Source organism: Artemia franciscana, chromosome 1 (assembly GCF_032884065.1).
Source record: "Artemia franciscana chromosome 1, ASM3288406v1, whole genome shotgun sequence".
In the NCBI taxonomy this organism is placed as follows: domain Eukaryota; kingdom Metazoa; phylum Arthropoda; class Branchiopoda; order Anostraca; family Artemiidae; genus Artemia; species Artemia franciscana.
In genome coordinates, this window is record NC_088863.1 from 46,882,199 (window position 1) to 46,888,198 (window position 6,000).

General features: G+C 30.8%; 1 protein-coding gene across 1 annotated transcript in view; it reads right to left on the reverse strand.

Annotated features, from left to right (window-relative positions):
* LOC136031945 (WD repeat and HMG-box DNA-binding protein 1-like) overlaps positions 1–6,000 on the reverse strand; it is a 49,730-nt gene that overhangs the window by 42,973 nt on the left and 757 nt on the right. The window lies entirely within an intron of this gene.

Consider the following 6,000-nt stretch of genomic DNA (forward strand, 5'->3'; position numbering starts at 1 on the left):
TATATATATATATATATAGTATATATATATATATATAGTAGTATATATATATATATACTAGCTGTTGGGGTGGCGCTTCGCGCCACCCCAACACCTAGTTGGTGGGGGCGCTTCGCGCCCCCCCCCAAGCCCCCCCGCGCGCGTAAGTCGTTACGCGCCATAATAGTTACGCGCCATTGTAGTTGTGTCCCTATGTCCCACCTGTGAATATAGATAGATATATATATATATATATATATATATATATATATATATATATATATATATATATATATATATATATATATATATATATATATATATATATATATATATATATATATATATATATATATATATATATATGGTTTTAACTACGTAAAACTTGCGAATATACAACATTCTTTGCTGTCCCATTGTCTTTGCATATAAATAGATTGTCAGGTTTACCGACTCTTGAACATGCAACATATAATGGTCCATGGGAAAACAATCTGTATTCAGATCTATAACTCATGATTCTAATGATTGCCCTTGAGCTTTGTTGATGGTGATTGCTAATCGACCATTCCCTGTCCCGGTGTCCCGGTCGTCATTTATATCCCCCTGTTTCCCCCGGTGTCCCCGTTGTAGTTGTGTCCCTGTGTCCCGGTCGTCATTTATATTCCCTGTGTCCCGGTCGTCATTTGTATCCCGGTGTCCCGGTCTGTATATACATTCGTTTTTTAGTTTTGTTTTTCTCCTTTATTTTTTTCCTTTTTTTTTCTTTTTTAGTTTATTTAGATTTTTAGATTTTTTAGTTTTTTTATTAGTTTTTAGTTTTTTTTTCTTTTAGTTTTTTTGTAGTTTTTACGTTCTTTTTAGTTTTGTTAGTTTTTTTTTTTACTTATGTCCTGGTCGTCATTTATACTCCCTGTGTCCCGGTGCTTTGTTGACTGCTAATCGAACATTCCTTTTGTCCTGGTCGCTTTCTCTTTGAGTGTCGTCATTTATTTTTTTCTTTTTTAGTTCTTTTAGTTTTTACTTTTTTTAGTTTTTTTTAGTTTTTTAGATGAAAATTTTTTTTAGTTTTTTCCTTTTTTTCTTTTTAGTTTTTTATTGGTTTTTACCTTTATTTTAGCTTTTTTTCAGTTTTTTCCTTTTTTTTAGTTTTTTTTTATTTTTTATTTTTTTTTAGTTTTTTACCTTTTTTTAGTTTTTTTTATTTTTTTTTAGTTTTTTAGCTTTTTTACTTTTTTTATTAGTTTTTAGTTTTTTTTTGTAGTTTTTGCCTTTTTTTAGTTTTTTTCAGTTTTTTTTTTAGTTTTTTATTGGTTTTTACCTTTATTTTAGCTTATTTTTCAGTTTTTTCCTTTTTTTTTGTTTTTTTTAGTTTTTAGTTTTTTTTAGTTTTTTACCTTTTTTTAGTTTTTTTAGTTTTTATAGTTTTTTAGCTTTTTTATTTTTTTATTAGTTTTTAGTTTTTTTTTGTAGTTTTTGCCTTTTTTTAGTTTTTTTAGTTTTTTAGCTTTTTTATTAGTTTTTAGTTTTTTTTGTAGTTTTTGCCTTTTTTTAGTTTTTTTCTTTTTAGTTTTTTTGTAGTTTTTACCTTCTTTTTAGTTTTGTTAGTTTTTTTTTTTACTTATGTCCTGGTCGTCATTTATACTCCCTGTGTCCCGGTGCTTTGTTGATTGCTAATCGAACATTCCTTTTGTCCTGGTCGCTTTCTCTTTGAGTGTCGTCATTTATTTTTTTCTTTTTTAGTTCTTTTAGTTTTTACCTTTTTTAGTTTTTTTTAGTTTTTTAGATGAAATTTTTTTTTAGTTTTTTCCTTTTTTTCTTTTTAGTTTTTTATTGGTTTTTACCTTTATTTTAGCTTATTTTTCAGTTTTTTCCTTTTTTTTTAGTTTTTTTTTTATTTTTTATTTTTTTTAGTTTTTTACCTTTTTTTAGTTTTTTTAGTTTTTTTAGTTTTTTAGCTTTTTTACTTTTTTTGTTAGTTTTTTGTTTTTTTTGTAGTTTTTGCCTTTTTTTAGATTTTTTTTAGATGAAATTTTTTTTTAGTTTTTTCAGTTTTTTTTTTAGTTTTTTATTGGTTTTTACCTTTATTTTAGCTTATTTTTCAGTTTTTTCCTTTTTTTTAGTTTTTTTTAGTTTTTAGTTTTTTTAGTTTTTTACCTTTTTTTAGTTTTTTTAGTTTTTTAGCTTTTTTATTTTTTTTATTAGTTTTTAGTTTTTTTTGTAGTTTTTGCCTTTTTTTAGTTTTTTTAGTTTTTTAGCTTTTTTATTAGTTTTTAGTTTTTTTTTGTAGTTTTTGCCTTTTTTTAGTTTTTTTAGTTTTTTAGCTTTTTTATTTTTTTTATTAGTTTTTAGTTTTTTTTGTAGTTTTTGCCTTTTTTTAGTTTTTTCAGTTTTGACGTCACCTGATCCAGTTTTTTCAGGTGACGTCACCTGATCCACGATCCACAGATCCACAGACAACTTATTTTTATATATATAGATATATATGTTTTTAACTACGTAAAACATGCGAATATAAAACATTCTTCGCTGTCCCATTGTCTGTGCATATAAATAGATTGTCAGGTTTACTGACTCTTGAACATGCAACATATAATTGTCCATGGGAAAAACAATCCGTATTCAGATCTATACCTCATTATTCTAATGATGTGTCCCTGTGTCCCGGTCGTCATTTATATTCCCTGTGTCCCGGTCGTCATTTGTGTCCCGGTATGTAATTTCATCAGGTGACAAACATGACGTCAGTCGACAAACAACTTCATGACGCATACAGCTCAATCCTTATAATGACGTCAGTCGATAAACATGACGTCAGTCGACACACAAACATGACGTCACTCGACACACACACATAGACAACTTATTTTTATATATATAGAAGATAGATGTCTGTCGGAAGACCCAAAAAACGAAAATTTGCAGTTGCAGTTACTTTGGGACAAAAACCTGAACTATCAAACGTACTAAGATGAGAAAATCGACAACCTGGACCGTAAGTTGCGACAACACTAATATGGGTAGCTAAAGCAAAGACCATTACTGATGTCTTAAGATAGCAAAATCCAAAAACGTTTCAAAATAAAAATGAAGAGCAAAGATATGAGCGGGTAAAAGATATGCGAAAACGACAATTAGAGCATGTTAAAAATAAATGAAGAGCAAAGAAACACACGGTTAGAAGGCGCGCAACATCAAGAAAGTGAGGGAGTCAAAAATGAAAATGAAGAGCAAAGACGCACAGGGTTGGAAGAAAAGCGGCGGCGTGTCAAAAATGAAAATGAAGACCAAGGACACATGCGGTTAGTGGACATGCGACACAAGCGAGTCAAAGAAAAACAACTTGGACAGCGAGAACCAAAACGTGTCAAAATTGAAAATGATAGTGATGATGATCGGGTTTGGGATTTTGACATGGATAAGGTCATTAATGCCTACCATAACCTTCTTAAAAAAAAATCGGCGATATGTTTTTCATATCTATATATATAAAAATAAGTTGTCTGTCTGTGTGTCTGTCTGTTAGGTGACGTCATGTTTCTGTGTCGACTGACGTCATGAAGTTAGTTGTCGTCATTTTTGCTATGACGGTGACGTCATTAATGGTATTTAAGACATGCGTTCACGGAAAAATGTTTAATTGTAAAATGACTGAAGAACCTACAATGGCAACAGCCGAGGAAGCAGCTCAAAGAGTCTATGCCAAAAAACTTACTGCTGATAGAGAAAGTAAAAAAAGAAAGCGTGCCAAGGAATCACAAGAACAGCAAGAAAACAGGCTTGCAGCTGATAGAGAAAGTAAGAAAAGAAAGCGTGCCGAGGAATCACAAGAACAGCAAGAAAACAGGCTTGCGGCTAAAGAACGCAAAACCGCGCAGTTAGATGAAATTCCACCTGGAAAGCGAGAGTCAAAACATATCAAAACTGAAAATGATAGCGATGATGATTGGGTTTGGGATTTTGACTTGGATAAGGTCATCAATGCCTACCAGATTTAAGTTAAAAAAAACAAAGGTTCGGCGATATGTACTTCATAGTGACGCTGAAAAAAAAAGAAGAAAAAAAAACTGAAAAAATGTAAAAAACTAAAAAAAACTAAAAAGAAAAAACACTCAAAGATAAATTACAGACCGGGACACAAATGACGACCGACACAGAGGGAATATAAATTACGACCAGGAACCTCAAAGAAAAATTACAGACTGGGACACCCGGACACAAATCACGACCGGGACGCAGGGACACAACTACAACGGGGACGCCGGGGACACAGGCGGGATATATAATATACGACTGAGACACAGGGATTGTTTGAATAGAAATTACAGACCGGGACACCGGGACACAAATGACGACCGGGACACTGGGACACAGGGAATATAAATGACGACCGGGACACTCAAAGAGAAAATACAAACTGGGACACCAGGACACAAATGACGACCGGGGACACAGGGAATATAAATGCTATTTATATGCACAGACAATGGGACAGCGAAGAATGTTGTATATTCGCATGTTTTACGTAGTTAAAAATATATATTTATATCTATCTCTATTCACAGGTGGGACACAGGGACACAGCTACAATGGCGCGTAACGACTTACGCGCGCGGGGGGGGCTTGGGGGGGGGCGCGAAGCGCCCCACCAACTAGGTGTTGGGGTGGCGCGAAGCGCCACCCCAACAGCTAGTATCTTCTATATATATAAAAAATAAGTTGTATGTCTGTTACACTATCTTCTATATATATAAAAATAAGCTGTATGTATTTTCGTGTTGAGGGTTTGCATATGACGTCTGAAAAATAAAGAAGAAAAAGAAAACTAAAAAAAGAAAAAAAGGTAAAAAACTAAAAAGAAAAAACTAAAAAAAGAAAAAAAAGAAAAAAGCTAAAAAGAAAAAACCTAATAAAAAAATAAAAAAATAAAAAAGGTACAAAACTAAAAAGAAAAAAAAGCTAAAAAAACTAAAAAAGCTAAAAAAACGAAAAAACTAAAAAAAGAAGAATTAAAAAAGAAAAAATTAAAAAGGAAGAGAAAACACACATATATATATATATATATATATATATATATATATATATATATATATATATATATATATATATATATATATATATATATATATATATATATATATATATATATATATATAAAAGCTAAAAAACCAAAAGAAAAGAAAAAACTAAAAAAGAAAAAAAAAGAAAATTAAAAGGCTGAAAAATCAAAAAAAATAAAAAAAACTAAAAAGAAAAAAAACAAAAAACTAAAAAAAAAATAAATAAAAATAAAAAAAGACAAAAACTAAAGAAAAAGGAAGAAAAAATAAAAAACTATAAAAAAAACTATAAAAGAATCAAAATAAAAAATGAAAAACCTTTTGAATAATAAGTATTCAAAAAAAAACTTTCAATTTTATTAAATTGTTTAAAATGTAAAAAACTGGGAATTACACAAATATTTCAATATATTTTGACAATAGATTAAAGTAATTCGAAAACCTTAAAACAGATACCAAAAATTTGAGGTTTATTATAAACTAGCTGTTGGGGTGGCACTTCGCGCCACCCCAACACCTAGTTGGTGGGGGTCGCTTCGCCCCCCCCCCCCCCGCGCGTAAGTCGTTACGCGCCATATTAGTTACGCGCCATTGTAGTTGTGTCCCTGTGTCCCACCTGTGAATATAGATAGATATATATATGTTTTTAACTACGTAAAACTTGCGAATATACAACATTCTTCGCTGTCCATATTAGTTACGCGCCATTGTAGTTGTGTCCCTGTGTCCCATCTGTGAATATAGATTGATATGTATATATGTTTTTAACTACGTAAAACTTGCGAATATACAACATTCTTGGCTGTCCAATTGTCTGTGCATATAAATAGATTGTCAGGTTTACCGACGCTTGAACATGCAACATATAATTGTCCATGGGAAAAACAATCCGTATTCAGATCTATACCTCATTATTATAATGATTGCCCTTGAGCTTTGTTGATGGTGATTGCTAATCGAA